This window comes from Odocoileus virginianus, chromosome 24 (assembly GCF_023699985.2).
Source record: "Odocoileus virginianus isolate 20LAN1187 ecotype Illinois chromosome 24, Ovbor_1.2, whole genome shotgun sequence".
Classification (NCBI taxonomy): Eukaryota; Metazoa; Chordata; class Mammalia; order Artiodactyla; family Cervidae; genus Odocoileus; species Odocoileus virginianus.
The window spans coordinates 30,436,919-30,454,507 of NC_069697.1; the positions used below are offsets into that span (position 1 = coordinate 30,436,919).

The 17,589-nt window shown below is 38.2% G+C and overlaps 1 protein-coding gene across 3 annotated transcripts in view; it reads right to left on the reverse strand.

Moving 5' to 3' along the window:
- Positions 1 to 3,626: 3,626 nt before the first annotated feature.
- Positions 3,627 to 17,589, reverse strand: part of PCED1B (PC-esterase domain containing 1B) — a 188,532-nt gene continuing 174,569 nt past the window's right edge. Inside the window, exons 7-9 of one of the 3 annotated variants that reach the window (XR_011483273.1) lie at positions 11,913 to 16,095; positions 8,958 to 9,165; positions 3,639 to 7,863 (exon numbers count right to left, since the gene is read on the reverse strand). The gene's annotated coding sequence lies outside the window, so the exon portion shown is untranslated. Of the gene's footprint in view, positions 7,864 to 8,957; positions 16,096 to 17,589 lie in introns of all 3 variants that reach the window. The other 2 variants (XR_011483274.1, XR_011483272.1) reach the window with 2 other exon arrangements.

The window sequence follows — 17,589 nt, forward strand, 5'->3', positions numbered from 1 at the left end:
CATGGACTGCAGCACGTCAGGCCTCCCTGTCCATCACCAACTCCCGGAGCTTCCTCAAACTCATGTCCATCAAGTCAGTGATGCCATCTAACCATCTCATCCTCTGTCATCTCTTTCTCTTCCTGCCTTCAATCTTTCCCAGCATCAGGGTCTTTTCCAATGAGTCAGTTCTTTGCATCAGGTAGCCAAAGTATTGGATCTTCAGCTTCAGCATCAATCCTTCCAGTGAAAATTCAGGACTGATTTCATTTAAGATTGGCTGGTTTGATCTCCTTGCAGTCCAAGGGACTCTCAAGAGTCTTCTCCAACACCACAGCTCAAAAACATCCATTCTTTGGTGCTCAGCTTTCTTTATAGTCCTGCACTCACATCCATACATGACTACTGGAAAAACCATAGCTTTGGCTAGACAGACCTTTGTTGGTAAAGTAATGTCTCTGCTTTTTAATATGCTGTCTAGGTTGATCATAGCTTTTCTTCCAAGGAGCAAGCACCTTTTCATTTCATGGCTGCAGTCACCAACTCCAGGGATTTTGGGGCCCCCCAAAATAAAGTCTCTCACTGTTTCCCCATCTATTTGCCATGAAGTGATAGGACCAGATGCCACGATTTTAGTTTTTTGAATGTTGAGTTTTAAGCCAGATTTTTCACTCTCTTCTTTCACTTTCATCAAGAGGTTCTTCAGTTCCTCTTTGCTTTCTGCCATAAGGGTGGTGTCATAAATGTTTGCATGCTCAGTCGCTAAGTCGGGTCTGACTGTTTGCAGCCCCAAAGACTGTGCCTGCCAGGCTCCTCTATCCATGGGATTCTCTAGGCAAGAATACTGGAGTGGGTTGCCATTTCCTTCCCTATGTGACATTTTGTTCATTCATTGATCACTATCTGAAATGATTTTTACTTATTTATTTTCACCAGTCACCTGAATGTTAGTTGTTTATAAAAGCACTATTTTGTCTGCCTTGTTCATCCCTATATCTCCAAGATATATATATATTTTTTTCTCCAAGATATATTTTTAAATATATGATTTTCTTTTCAAATTTTACCAAATTTGTGAAGTTTTAAATTATAAACTGGAAAGAATTCTATACAGGGTTAAATTCCTGATTCTACTGTTTTCTGAAGAACTTAATCTGATGAGGCTGAAATGAAAATAACAATTGTGGGGAGAGGAAGCACTGTCAAATAAAATTTTCATTTGCTTATTTAGGTCTTCCCTTTCCTATTACTGTCTAGAGTGATTTTTTATAGTTTTTTGTGGTCAGGAAGTTCCATTTTCATCAGCTGACCCTGACCTCTATATTGATTCAATTCAACTGCTATTTATCAGGAAAATGTGTACAGAGTTCACAGCACCAAACCAGGCAGGGGCCAAACCATGGACAGAGTATCTTTGCTCCTGAGATAAGGGGTCTTATCATCCATGGGACTCTTTATACTTTCAACAAATGATTCTTTTGGCCTTTCAATTATCTGCTTAATTGTTTAGCTTTTGTTGGCATTCAGTATCTGTGAGTGGGGAAATGGTTGCAGATAGTTTTGAGATGTGAAAAATCTCACCTACCTACATCAGTTTAAATGGTTCTAGATTGCAAAGTACTAAATATGGCTGTTCATTCATAAAAAACAATAAAATAGAACTCTTTGTACACAGAGAAATGGGTCTGGAAGTTACCCAGAATGTTCTCTGGGAAAGAGGCAAGACTTGAAAAAGAGAGTGAAGGCTTTTCCTGTGAAGTGTGATTTTTTTTCATAGTCAGAATACTTTTGTATGTTATTTATATAATTAAAATAATTTTAAAAAATAAGTGTGAGAGAGGAAAATTCATGTTCAATATCCTATTTCAGATTCTATACCAAGGTTTAAAGTGAGAGAAGATCTCAACTCTCAATGAGATAGTACACAGTTCCATGAAATTCACAACCAGGAGAAAGGAGCGACATGATCCTGGTGGTCTTTAGTGATTTTTTTTTTTTTTTTTTTTTTAGTGATTCTTTCGTAAGAAGCTGTGTATTCCCAGGAGATGTTTTATTGATGACTCATGGTCCGCATCTCATTCCCCAAGCACTTTCAGTTCCCTGCTGAGGCTTTCCGTGTCTTCCCTGATGCTGCTTTCCCCTACTCTACAAAGCTACTATCTTGTACCACTGCCAATTTGTGATCTTTATTACTGCTGCTGACCAGACATTAATGGGAGGTCAGTTTTCATTTTTGTCAGTCATCCTGCCAGCCAAGCCCCTAGGATAGGCTAAGTCACTTCAGTCATGTCTGACTCCTTATGACCCTATGGACTGTATAGCCCACAAGGCTCCTTTGTCCATGGGATTCTCCAGGCAAGAATGCTGAAGTGGGTTGCCATTTCCTCCTCCAGGGGATCTTTCACAGCCCCGGGGATTGAACCCATGTCTCTTATGTCTCCTTGGCAGGTGGGTTCTTTACCACCCAAGCCCCTATCCCCTCCTACAGACACTAGGTGTACCCTCAGCTCTTCTGGTGACTAGACCAGGCTGAAACCTTAACTCAAGGGCAGTCAAAACATACAGCCTAGTTCACTGTGGCATGAAAAGTCTTTCCAAACAAGAATCAGCTAGCTTCAGCTATCTAACTTCCAGGAATTAGAATTAAGAAACATTGAGAGAAGGGGCAGCTTGCAGTGAGAGCTGTTCAGCTTATGTAAAAGCAGGAGGCTTTGAAGTAAAGCAGAGGCTGTGAGAAGCCATGAGCAGGCTGACCTCGAGAGGAAGGAGAATCGACCGGCACACGGATGCTTTAAGAAAACAACAAACTTCTGTAAAGCAATTATCCTTCAATAAAAAAAAAAAAAGAAAATATTGTGAGTAAATGTGGGAAAGGCAATCAACAGTGAAAGAGAATCAGAGTTGCCGAGAGGAGCAAATCTGCAGACAGTAAATGCGGCATGTTCTGGAAGACACAGAAACTCCATCACCTGACCTCCCAGAAGGCTCTCGGCATGTCCATGAGTTTCTCATCGCAGTCTCCTCCAGCCTGGCTCTGACACTGTTCAAACCTTCCTGAAACCTGGGTGTTCTGCTTTTCTGGGGTTCTCTGAGACTTGGCCATGAGGCTGAGATCACTGTTTCCTCATTTTTATAGGATTAAATATAGCACATTCTTCATGACTTGAGGTGATCTGAGTCTTTGGAGAAGGAAATGGAAACCCACTCCAGTATTCTTGCCTGAGAAATCCCATGGACAGAGGCGCTTGGGCAGGCTACAGTTCACGGGGTTGCAAAGAGTCAGACACCATTTAGTGACTGAGCACGCACATGTGAGTCTTATTCTTCAAATCTAGAGAACCTAACTCAAATGGTCCCTTTGCCCTGCAGGTGTCCCCTCAGCACAGAAGGTGGAATGGATACAGCTGAGCAGCGTGGAAAAGGCATGGTCTTCCAAACACACTGGTCTGAGCTGCAGGCCAGCATCTGCCACAGTGTGTGCTGTGGAGGCTTTGGGCAGGTTACTTACCTACTTTTAGTATTTGTCCTTCCTACCTGGAAATGCCTGTGGCTCAGGATTGCTGTCAGTCCCAAGAATGGTTATGTCAGGAGCTGGCATGATGCCCCACACAGTGCTTGGTACAAGTTCATGCCCTTCCTTCTCTCTAAATGCTTCCCCTCTTGCACAATAAAGCCCCACCCACCCATTGCCCTTCAGGGCAACAGCTATAGTTAAAATTGTCTGCTTCCTGTCTTCCTGGGTTCTGCGGTTTAACTCTTTTGTGCTCACACACTTAAAGAGTGAAAGTCAGTCTGGTCCAAGCCATAAACATAAATTTGAGGTCAGAGTTTGGGCCCATTTCATATGAGAGCTACCGAGAGTTCATTAGAAGAATATGGTTGGAAGACAACTATAATCTAATCAGTTCCACAGGGTATTGGGGACAGGGAGTTACCTTTTTTATACCTACCCTCAGTTAAGCTGCCTGTCAACAATTTCTGCACAAGATATGCCAAGATCAGAGGACCACAGCACTGTATGTGATGAACTGTGGCACAGAGTGATTAAATCACAGTTTATTCCAAATTTCACTTATTTAGGATTTACAAATGTATGATGATTTTTGAACAGTGTGATTAAATATTGTAAAGATGGTGTTTAACTCACTTGTATGTGTTGGGGGGTGGGGTGGGTGGAGGGAGTCAGTCATGTTTGGCTCTTTGTGACCCCATGGTCTGCAGCCCTCCAGGCTCCTCTGTCCATGGGATTTTCCTGGCAAGAATCCTAGAGTAGGTTGCCATTTCCTTCTCCAGGGGATCTTTCAGACTCAGGAATCAAACCCACATCTCCCAAGTCTCCTGCATTGCAGGCAGATTCTTTACCACTGAGCCACCCAGATCTTAACTGGGACTAATTAAGATTTAATCTAAAAGTGTCTCCTGTATGGGGCCGTACTGTCCCGCTCCTAGACAGGGTTAACGATTTATGGGCAAGTAACTCAATAGCTGCTCTGGCTCTCCAGAAATCAGCAAACATCTATAAATCTTGCTGAGCTCCACCAGAGTTTACTATGTAGAAAAATATATGGTGGTATTGTGTTTATGGTATAGCCAGATTACCCTAAAATCATAACATTCAAGACAAATCTAAACATATATTCTTCCTGAGAAACTAATCTGCCTGTTTTCCCTGCTTGGACCTGTTTTTCCTGCAAACTTTCAGAGTGTAATTTTTTTTAAGGGACCTGTATAAATCTCTCTGGAGCTGTTCATTCTAAATTCTTTATTTTCTAGCAATCTCAAAGAAGTGGCTTTCTGTGCCCTGCTGACCTCCTTCTCTCAGAACAAAACAAAAGAAAACATAGACCAGAAAACTGAGCATCCTCAAGAATCTAACTAGGCAATGTGAAATATGCACATTCCACAAGTTCCATCAGTTATTTCTTAGGCATAAAAGACAAGTGCAAATATTCCACCAACTTAAAGATCTGCCTTAAAAAATACAAACCACAGCATCAATAATTCGCTAAGGACAATGAAATGAGGAAATCTTTTATGACAAACCAATGGGAGAACTTGGTAGATTGTTCGTTGTCCTTCCTACCATGCACAAATTTTCCCCCTAAATACATGCTGAGTCAGGGTAAATCCAAGTTTGAAAAGACAATAACATTGTAAATCCATGGCTAATTCATTTCAATGTATGACAAAAACTACTGTAATGATGTAAAGTAATTAGCCTCCAACTAATAAAAATAAATGGGGAAAAAAAAAAAAAAAGAAAAGACAATAACATACCTTCTGCAGGAAGTTCACTATGACTCTCAGTTAAGTGATGTAAAATTAGACAGGGTAGAGATAAATCTAGAACTGAAAATAATATTTCCATCCTCTAGGAACCTTGTCATCTGCCATGTAATATGCACGTATGTTCTGTGCCTTTGTCTAGATAGTTGACCAGAACTTGTATAAATCAGTAAAAATGTTGTTAATTTAATAAATAAAATGATGGACTGACTTTTCAAATGGAAACCTTTTCTGTGAGAAGTTTCGTATCAAGGACAATCCAAAATAGCTTGCTTAGGTTGCAACACAAATGCCAGTACTCAAGGGGAGAATATGCCTCAAGAAAAGGTCAAATTAAACTTGAAGAGTTAAGACATGGCATATAATTACCATCGCCCCATGTGACATCTAGTTGTCACAGAACTATCATCAGACAAGATAATAGATGGAAAGGAACACCTGAAAGGGGAAGAATCAAAATTAATGAAATTGTTCAATAAATAGAATGATGAGAATGCCGTTTTTAGCAGTGTCCATGAATCCAGTGTCACACCACGAATCCAGTGTCATTATAATGTTATGCTATATAAAATCCAGTTATTTCTCATGATTAAATGACTTGGGATGGGGACTAAGACATACCATTTTCTCAATCATTTATAAGACATTTTTCTTCCATCACTGACATCATTCAACATTGAAGAAATAACTGTGTTTCATAAGAGGAGGCGCCAGGAGGGCTACCTTCTAGCACAGTAAGAAGTGTGACCCTACTGCTTCAGGTCAAAGTGTTTTTTATTTTCTTTGAGAAAAGACCCATTCTGTTCTCTTTGGCTATCTGTCCTGTTCTGTCCTGGGTTTGGTGTGCTTCATGGGACTCTCATGCCTAAAGTGATTCCTGACCTTACATATATTTTCTACTTTTCTCAGTTCCTCCAGGACAGTGCTGAGCAGGTCCCAGACATTGACGGAAGTGAAATCAATCAAACATCCCATCACTCAGGCTCTCCTTTCGTGATTAAGGATGTTTTCCTTCCAGAATCCTAACTCTTCCTTTTCTGTGTCTCAGGAAATGGTAACATCATCTTTCCCATCAAGAATCATTACAGTAAACATGACGGATTTTTTTTTTTTTTTCAGACAAATCACCCTGAGTTTTTTTCTGAAGTCCCTTTGTTTTCTTAGAATTCTTTTGTGTTCCTTCAAGTAGCCTTAAATAACTGAGTGGTATGTATGCCTGTTTATTGTGCTGTCTCTCTGGCACTCATCTTGTTTCTTCTTGGAGCTCCTTTGGAGCTCAACAGAGTCTCTATACAGAAAGAGTCATAGTGTGTGGATAGACACCCTGCCTGGCATGATGAAGAGCTCTCTGAAAAGACAGCCTTTATTTTTCCTCGGAAATTAATCTGTTTAATTGTAGTGCCATCATTTTTAAAAAATAGCACCTCCAGGAGACAAACAGAATGAACTAAGTACCGCTTTATGGAGTTTTAGAGTTGCAAAACATTCACAAGACTGATTATAATCTCCAGAAAACTGAAGTTCAGAAAGCAGTCGCTGACCTCCGGATTGCTTTACTGCCCCTCCACTGAATCACGTAGAACTTGCCCATTCTTCCTGACGGCCCTTGGCAAGACCCTCTTGTTCATTCTTCTCTGACTATGTGTGGTTATTCATTAATTAGTTCTATTAGGTATTAATTTATTCACTCAACACCTCCTCCCAAACCCTGCTGCTCATTCCAGAAAGGATTTAAGGTAGATTGTCATCATTCTTGTGGGAAAACAAGACGACTGCTCTGTTCCTTGGCGTTTTTTCACAAAGCCCTTTGTCCCCAAGCTGGCCTTCTGCTCCTTATATCTCTCACCAGAAGCAAGGCCTGGTCTTTGGAGAAGGGCCCTACTTTTCTCCTCTAAGGCAGTTTTGAAGTATCTGGTTGAACAGTGGCCAGAATATGGCTTGCTCTCTGTCTAATACTTCACTTGGAAGAGACATGATTTGTATCGCCTTTGAGTTTAAAATTCCACATACAAACTATCTAATTTTTTAAAAAATTGAAGGAGGACTTCCCTGGAGGTCCAGTGGTTAAGACTTCACCTTCCAACGCAGGGTGTGTGGGTTCCATCCCTGGGTCAAGAGCTTAAGGAGCAGTCAAAAAACCAAAGTACAAAACAGAAACAATATTGTAACAAATTCAATAAAGTCTTCAAATTCAGTTTACATAGAAAAAAAATTCTTTGGGAAGAAACTAAAAAGAAGAAGAAATTTCAAGTAGCTTCCGTTGCATAGAGGCAGATTAATTGTCCATGCATTTAAAATGAATCCAAATCATGACAAGAAATATCACGAACTGGGCCCATGACAGCTTGTTTCAGAAATGGAAACTGATAACTAAAAATGTATCCATACATTTTTCTACTTATATTTGTTCATTTCATGTGTGATGCTTCTAGAATGTCTGCCATTACAGAAATAGGTGATTTTTTTTTCAGCCCTTTCAATTGCCATAGTGAATTTTAAATTCCTCCCATCTGTGATCCAGCCATACCATACAACTGTTTCTCACGTCCTTCTGTCTGCTTTAGGAAAATGCCTCTAGTTTTCCTGGGGATGTTTTTCCTATAGGAAGAATTCAGAGAGAAAATAACTCAGTTGATAAACGTGATCAAAATGGACCTAGTCTTTGCCATATGGTGGGAATTATGGAGAGATTCTTTATCATCCTATTATACTCAGCTGTTGTTTACTTTTTGTGAATTGAATGTTGACAGTTATAGTTTGAGGGTTTTTTTAAAAACAGCATATGCTGAACAAGATAAAATATTTAGAACAACTTACTCTGGACTTAGCAATTATACTACATTCTTCCAGCCCATGTATGACTAAATTAGAACATTTAGTAATGTTTGGAGACAACTCCTACACTTTGTAAGCACCAAGGGAAAAAAATATAATTTATTTAATTGGTTTTCATTTGAAAGGGAAATAACCCCATTTCAAGCATCTCAGTGTTAGAAAAGGCACTGTGTATTCCCCATGAAAATACACAGATGCTCATACATTTGGGAAATTAACATATATCTTCCACAAGGAAACATATGAAGGCTATTTCATTACATTACAACCATTCCTTTCACCCACATGTTTTTGCAGAATCACTGCCAGTCACCTCGTCTTCCCCTCATATACTCTTTACAGAAGCCCTGAACTTCAGACAAGAGATGAGGCTTTTAAATTATCCTTGGTTTTCAGTGTCACTATTGACAGACATCATTGATTCAACAGGCACTTAAGGAAAGCCTCCTCAATTGTGCCAGGCCTGTGCTGGGCACTAGGAACCTGAGATGAACTCAGTGTGATCCCTTCTTCAAAGACCTCCTGACTTAAAGGCAGAGTCAAGGAAGAAAATGCACAATTATAATGCTGTAGTGGAGAGGGGGCACAGACAGACACCTCAATCAGCCAGAAAGGGAAAATGATGGCAGTAGGATAGTAAGAAATATTACCAACAGCAGGCAATGTTTGAGTGAGCAAGGTGGAGAGAGAAGCTTCATGCAATGATAGATACCCCTGACTCAAAGGCTCCGGGGCAGGAGAAAGTGCCCTGAGTCAGTGATCACTATTAGTTCATTGGTGAGCCGAGGGAAGAGGGGAATCAGACTGAATAGGTAGGTGCAGAGCAGATGGTGTTGGGTTTTGCATTTGAACTTTACCCTGAAGGCAGTGGGGAACACATGAAGAACTGTGAAATTTCTCTGGTGTTCCATCTGGGAGGCTGGTGAGGAGCTGAACAGAGGGCAGTCTACGCTGTATGAACCCTGAACCAGCACTGTGGCAAAGGACTTGAGTGAGCGCTCAGGGTGGATCAAATGTGTTTGATGTGTGGGAAGTCTTGTTTGCAGGAGAGCTTAGGTAGAAACCCTGGAGAGGAAAAAAAAAATTGCTGTGTCTCTGTGGACTTAAAAATGCACACCATGAGAGATGTGAGTTAAGTTTTATCTGGGGCAAAAGACTGTAGTCTGGGAGACAGCGCCTCAGATAGCTCTGAGAAACTGCTCCAAAGAGGCAGGGGGGACGGACAGTATATATGAGATTTTGGTAAATGGGGAATACATGCAATCCAGCACATATTTCTTTTGTAGAAATTTCTGCTCATCTTGTGAAGCTGCTGCTAGTCATGAGAAATAGTCATCACCTTGAAGGATTTTAGTGCTTTTTTAGATATGAGAAGATATAAGAATTGAGATCATAAAATCAGCTTCTGAGAATATCTAATTATCTGAAGACCTGCTCTGCCAGTTTTCTTCTGAGCAGAGTGCTTCATTTCTACTTTCCACCCTGAACTCCTTCAGCGGGTGTTGAAGGTCAGCAGCTGCAGCAGCACATGATTTAATCCTTGTAGATGTAAATGGTAAGCACCCATAGCAAGTACCAATTTGTAGTTGACAAGGCCCCCTCATGGTCATAAATTTGACCATGCTTCGGGAGGTATTTTACGACCATTTTATCCTATAGTGCTGGGAAGGCTCATTTTTGGGTTTGGCAAAGGTTTTACTGAGAAACCACTTAATGTTTGTTATTGGACTAGGCTTTTATAGTCAAAGATATTTGGACACCTGTCTTTTAATATGGTCTAGGAAAAAATTCCCTTTTGCTTTATCTTTTTATATTTAGAGTTATATTATTACATTCATTGATTGCATACAGAACTGTGTATTTGATTAACTGCTTTAAATTGGCTAGTCATCATTATTTTCATTGGAGGTTTAGTTACACATTTGCAATGAAAGAAACAACATTCATGAAAAATAGGCAAAGTACAAATAATTTAGCTAGCAGTGTTATTAAAGTTATAAGTAAGAGTTAAGCCAAAAACTTTCATTAGGTGTAACCCAGTATATTCTTATGTTATTTGACTTAATCCAGTGGGAAATTATATACTGGCACTGTTTATAATGTTCTAGCCCAATTTTTTAGTGTGCTAGGCTGTTGATTCTTAGTATAATTTATTTGTTCCCAAGATAAAAGAAGCCTTAATTATAAATGACCATAGCCTGGTGTTAACTACATAAATCTATTCTATAATTATGCAATCCAACACATATTTTTTTAAACCTCTATGTAATTGTGAGAGGTTTTATCTTTTTGACTGAATTTTTGCTTGTTGCTTTTATTGAGCTTGAGTTACTTAGAAGAAAATTCATATTATGGCCAGAGTCAGAGCAGGTATTAATTGGCCAGGTGAGAGGATTCCGCCTAGTAATATTAAGAGTCACCTGAACAGGACTGAGCTGTTTTGTAAAATAATTTTTAAGGGTGATTTAATTAGAGCCTTGGAGTGGAGAAATCCATCAAGATAATCTAGAGGTACTAGATGCAGGTAACTGGCCAAAAACCAATAATTGGGTTGGTTTTTAAAACTAGCACAGGATCACATCCATGATAGAAAAACATCTGATTTATATGCAAGGGTCTAAGAAGTTAACAAAACATTACGAGTGATCATACAAATCAGGTTCAGCATTTTGGGTAAGGTGCTTACGTTTGATGTCTTTTTTTTTTCCCCCTCTGTTCTGGTGCAGGTGTAGCTTTCTTTGAGCATTATTTTAAGGTGAGTTTGAGATCAGCAGTTCTCTTTATAGACCAGTCTGGTATAGTGGCCTTTAGAAGTGAAAATTAATTCAAGAGTCAAGTTCCCTTCAGCTTTACTGTGGATGAGCTAGTTAAGAGCACCTGATAAAGTTTTCTATCCAGGTTGGAGACAGCCCATTTGGGTATATATAATTCCCTGTTTGCAAGCCATGGGCATCTGATTTTTATACAAAGGTTATTGACACAAGCTTTAGAAACAAAAGAGTGTGCTTTTTTTTTTCAAATAATTTAATTAACTTTACATTAATATAGCATGATAGCAAGGAACCATCTGGGAAGTGAGTTAGTAAATACAGATATTCATTAACAAAGCTGGAATTTAATATTTATTGAAACGATCTTTTTTAAAATTACTCTTATTTTTACCAAATATAGTCAACAAATTAAGACTAATTTGTTGCAAAATAAGTTTGGCTTACAAATTTAATATTTATTGAAATGTAATTTTGTAAAAATAACACTTCTACCAAATATATTTAATTAAGACTAATTTGTTGCAAAATAAGCTTGGTTTAAGAAAAAAACTTGACCTGATAATCTATATAAATATAACTGATTATACAGGCTTTCACCATATTGAAATTTTTAATAAGGCGTTTTAAACTGAAGCTTAAAAAATAAAACAAAAACCTCTTAGGGCTAGGAAGCATACACCAAGGGCTTATTACATGTTTTATCTACAGATCTAAGTGAATTTCTCCCTTTTACAAGGTCCTCAAAAATACCTTCAGGTTTTTGTACCTGTTGGTGATGTAGCTTTCCTAATTTATCTGAGAAAGTTGCTGAAAACCTAAGAGTTTACAATTTTTGGAGGGAGCAGATAGAGAAAAAAGATTAATGTCTTAATTTTGCTTACAAAAGTATGATTACCAAATTACTATAAGTTGTAATTAATTTGAGGGGAAGGGTTTTCCTTACATCTGGAAAACACAGATTCAACCCAGTAATTATTTAGACAGAAACCATAAAAACTATAACCATTTTTACCAGTGTACTCAGCCCTTTTGTTAACTTACTTTTTCTTAACAGTTTATGAAGCCATCAGGTTTCTCATTAGGATTTTTAAATTTCTTACCCAGTTCAGCCTTATGGTCTGAAAGTTAGAAACATATTTATTTAAAAGGTTTTTTTTGTTAATCTTTTTGAAGAGGAAGCGTTTTTTTTGGAAAGGCATCAGAATAAAATCATAACTGCATATCAACAAAAGACTTAAGTCTCATTTAAATTTGATTACAATACAATCGACAAAGTAACTTGGTTACTTGCTGTGATATACAACACTTGCAGATAATAACTAGAATTATGACTGATAACATTTTACCAGGATATGTCAGCATTTTAGGAACTCCATATAAATTTTAGAATATTTATATTAATAACATTTACCATACAATATAACCTGAGAAGATTTATTACTCATTTGACAATACTTCCCATGTAATTTAACATAGCAAATGAACCTAATTAGTTTGATATCTCTCATTGGGATGCTTCAGGAGCACTTTGAAGCATCCCAAAGTTAGCTAGAGGTCAAAAAGACTTCATTAGAATTGGATTTAGGAAATTTTGTCAAAGAATATTGAAAGGATTTAGAACATTTAGTCAGTTAAGATCATAAGTTACTGTAAAACAATAGTTATTTACTTAGCCAAAGTAACAATAAGAGATTTCAAAGGTATATACAGAGCATCTAGCTTAAAAGTAAAAAATTTAAATTCTGATATTAAAGGCAGTTGAACATTTTAAGAAAACTTGTACCATGCACAAACTTTCTTCTTCGGGGTCCACTTTCCACAAACCTTTTTGCAACCATCACTTAATTTGCCCATCCAAAAACAGTCACCTGTAACTCAGATCTATTTCCTTCTTTTAAAATAAAATGCAATTCCACTCCTCACACCTTCCTTACTGAAAACACAAATCCTACTTTACTTAAGGAACTGACCTTTATATTAGCATTTTGTAGATTGGTGAGCATAAATACCAGTGATAGTTTAAAAAAAAAAACTTTGCTTTCTTACAGAGAACATCTTAGGATGGCACCAAACATATTTATTAATAGTTGAAATATCTCCAGTTTTTCTGTAAGAGGAAGCCAGTATATAATAATTAATGTTTTGGATCTTATTTTATTTGGGAGTGACCTAGATGTTCAATGGGCTTCCCTGGTGGCTCAGAAGGTAAAGTGTCTGTCTGGAATGCTGGAGACCTGGGTTAGATCCCTAGGTCGGGAAGATCCCCTGGAGAAGGAAATGGCAACCCACTCTAGCACTCTTGCCTGGAAAATCCCATGGACAGAGGAGCCTGGTAGGCTACAGTCCATGGGGTCGCAAAGAGCAGACATGACTGAGCGACTTTACTTACTAGATGTTCAATAAACTTCCTTTACTTAATTTAGCACAGCCCTAGAAATTTAATCTAGTAAAATTTAGAGAGACTAAATAGAAATCTTTAAAGCATAATTATTTTTTAGTAGAAGTTATTTAAAGCTTTTATTTTATTTACATTTTCTGTTCTTAGAAGTTTCTTTACATTGAGTTTCTTTCCTTGCTAACAAAATTGCAACAGATATAATAAGATTTTATTTAATTATGCTAAATCTAGGCACAATGAAAGTATTCTAATGGATTATTATATTGATGACTTTAAAATATGTTTATATTAGATTGACAAACTTTAACATTAATACCAGGTACTAATTTAATATTGGATATTTTTCAGTTTATATGAAACTGAAACTTATTTAATTTATTTTTATTTTTTGGTAAAGATTTTTTATTTTTTCTTAATATATATTTATTTTATTGAGGTATTGTTGACTTGCAATGTTTCAGGTATATAGCAAGGTGATTTACTTATGTGTGTGTGTGTTAGTTGCTTGAGTCGTGTCCAACTCTTTGCGACTCCATGAACTGTAGCCCACTACGCTCCCCTGTCCATGGAATTCTCCAGGCCAGAATACTGGAGTGGGTTGCCATGCCCTTCTCCAGGGATCTTCCTGACCCAGGGACTGAACCCAGGTCTCCCACATTGCAAGCAGATTCTTTACTGTTTGAGCTACCCTGGAAGCCCTAATTCAGTTACACATATACACATATATTATTTTTGAAATTATTTTCCATTATAGATTATTACAAGATATTGACTATAGTTCCCTAAGCTATAAAGTAAACCTTTGTTGCTTGTTGCATATCTAATTTTTTTAACTGAGAAATCTAGCATTCTATTCATACTTTGTCAAACAAATGGGATCAAAATGTCATAAATTTTTCAGCTAGGCAAAAATTCATAGTTTTTTCTAAAATATATATTATATACATACTTTATATATATTTGTATACAAAAGCTTTTTTTACTATTCTTGGTAAAGGCTTGAGTAAGAATGTAAAAAAAAGAAGAGATGGAGAAATTGAAAAAATGAAATGGGAGCACTGAATATGAAACAGGAAAAGTGAAACAAGCTAGATAAAAGTAAAAGATCATCATTTAGTCCAGTTGTTTTTAAACATGGTTGCTCACTAGAAATGCATCTAGAGCTCTGGAGAAAAAGAAGCAATACCTGGGCATTTGTATTTTTCAAAAAAATTCTGATACGCATATGGGTTTTAAAAAGTGATTATAGGTTTTTCCATTAGATCCTAGTTTTGGTGATATAGAGATCAATTATTTTTCTGTTGACCAATCATGATACAATGGTCTTAAGTGATTAATAGTTACATAATCACAATAGTAAAAAATGCTTATCGGTTTTCACAATCAATAGCCAAACAAAAAATAAAAATAATTATGATTACAAGCCATAATGGAATAATGATTAACCTAACAATATAAAATACTTGCATACAATTTGGGGAGTCAAGCAGAGTGATGTGGTAAATGGAATTGCATAAATGCACGTGTATTCGTTTCCCCAGCCAGTCTATGTCTTTTGGTTGGTGCCTTTGGTAATTATCAATGTGTATCCCATTAGTTTTCTTAATTGTCTTGGGTTTATTTTCTGTAGGTCTTTTCCATCTCTTGTGTTTCCTGTCTAAAGAAGTTCCTTTAACATTTGTTGTACAGCTGGTTTGGTGATGCTGAATTTTCTTAACTTTTGCTTATCTGGAAAATTTGATTTCTCCATCAAATCTGAATGAGAGTCTTTCTGGGTAGAGTGTTTTTGGTTGCAGGTTCTTCCCTTTCATGACTTTAAATATATCATGCCATTCCCTTCTGACTTGTAGAGTTTCTGCTGAGACATCAGCTGATAGCCTAATGGGAGTTCCCTTATATGTTATTTGTAGTTTTTTCCTTGTTGCTTTTAATATTTTACCTCTGTCTTTATTTTTTGTCAGTTTGATTACTATGTGTCTCGGTGGGTTCCTCCCTGGGTTTTTCAGCTTGAAGTGAAGTGAAAGTCGCTCAGTCACGTCCAACTCTTTGCGACCCCGTGGACTACACAGTCCAGGGAATTCTCCAGGCCAAATACTGGAGTGGGTAGCCTTTCCCTTCTCCAAGGGATCTTCCAACCCAGGGATTGAACCCAGGTCTCTCACATTGTAGGCAGATTCTTTACCAGCTGAGCCATAAGGGAAGCCCAGTTTTTCTTTTATTTACAATTTTCTTATATTTTTTCAGCTAAATTATCTTGTATTTAAAATTGTTTGATTTGTAAATGCTTACTTTTTTCTAGGCCAATAAAGTTGAGCTCATTTACAAATTAACTTCAGCAATACTGTCCAAATGTTAGGGGAAGAACACTAACTAGAACCGCCCACCTTGGCCAGGCACCATAATAACCATTTGCATGAGTTATTTTATCACAGGAGTTCCTAGTAAGGAACATGGAACTGATACGCCACCACCAACCAGAAGAGTTCAGGAGAGGTCAAAAGGAGACACAATGTGTCTGACCACCTCCCAGAATCCCTCTTGCTGGCATCCATCTTGGCTGAGCAATGCACGTGCCACCAGGAAGGACTCTCGAGTCAGAATGACTGGCCAAAGAAAATCCAGAAACTAATTCCATTATCATCAAACCCGAGACTGTGAGCCATGAGGCAGAGCAGTTCTCCTGGGTTCCCTTATGCTACTGCTCTCCACCAGGGTGCTCTTTCCAATAAAATCTCTTTCTTTGTCAGCTCATTTGTCTCTTCAGACAATTCATTTCTGAGTGTGAGATGAGAACCCACTTCTGGGCCCTGGAAGGTGTCCCCCATCCTGCAACACAAAGACAAAGAAAGACACATACTGAGACATACATATATTCAGACAGACACGGCAAGAGATCTGGCTGTATTTTTTTAACTTAGTTTTGAATTAGGTATCTTAATATAAAACTCACTAACTTATAAGAAAGATTTTAAAATGCTTTCTCTGTTCTGTTTTGCTTTTTTCAGTTTTAGGATTTAGAGATGGCCTGGGTGGCACAGTGGTAAAGAATCTGCATGCCAGTGCAGGAGACGCAAAAGATGTGGGTTCAATCCCTCCCCTGGAGAAGGAAATGACAGCCCACTCCAGTATTCTTCCCTGGAAGATTCCATGGACAGAGGAGGTCTGGTGGACTGTAGTCCATGGGGTCGCAAAAAGTGGGACATGACTGAGAACACATGCACAACTCATAGATAAGATAAGTGATCATGTTCTCCTCATTTGGACTTATTCCTTTAGGCATCTGTGTGTGGGTGTGTGCCCATGCTCAATGGTGTCTGACTCTTTGAAATACTATGTACTGAAGCCCACCAGGCTTCTCTCTCCATGGGATTTCCCAGGCAAGAATACTGGAGTGGGCTGCCATTTCCTCCTCCAGGGGATCTTTCTGCCCCAGGTACCAAACCCACATCTCCTGCATTGGCAGTTGGATTCTTTATCACTTGAGCCACTTGGGAAGCCCATATTCCCTTAGTACATACGTACATACATACATATATATATATATATATATATATATATATATATATACTTATATATATTTTTTTTTTCTTTTTTTCAAGCCAACTTTCTCTACTGGTTGGAATTAAACTGGTTCCAATTAGTAGAGAAAGTTAGCTTGAAAAAAAAAAAGGAGATCAGTCCTGGGTGTTCATTGGAAGGACTGATGTTGAAGCTGAAACTCCAATATTTTGGCTACCTGATGCGAAGAGCTGACTCATTTGAAAAGACCCTGATGCTGGGAAAGATTGAGGGCAGGAGGAGAAGGGGACGACAGAGGATGAGATGGCATCACTGACACAATGGACATGGGTTTGGATGGACTCCGGGAGTTCGTGATGGACAGGGAGGCCTGGCGTGCTGAGGTTCATGGGGTCGCAAAGAGTCAGACATGACTGAGCGACTGAACTGAACTGAAACTGGTTGGGGGTTGGTTAACCTTTGACTGGCATTGTGCACTTATATTGGTGCAATTAAAAGTTGATAACTTCTATAGATACCCCCTTTTCTTTCTTTTAATGGTTCTGAAAAGTTGGTCAGCCAGTGTAACAAGCATTAATGTGTAACACAGACCAACCTAGATTGTTTTCTTTTGACTAGAGTAGCCAAATCCTCATCTAAGCCTTCTAAGAGGCAGACTAGTAGAGGTGATGGAATTTCAGTTGAGCTATTTCAAATCCTAAAAGATGATGATGTGAAAGTGCTGCACTCAATATGCCAGCAAATTTGGAAAACTCTTCAGTGGCCACAGAATTGGAAAAGGTCCGTTTTCATTCCAATCTC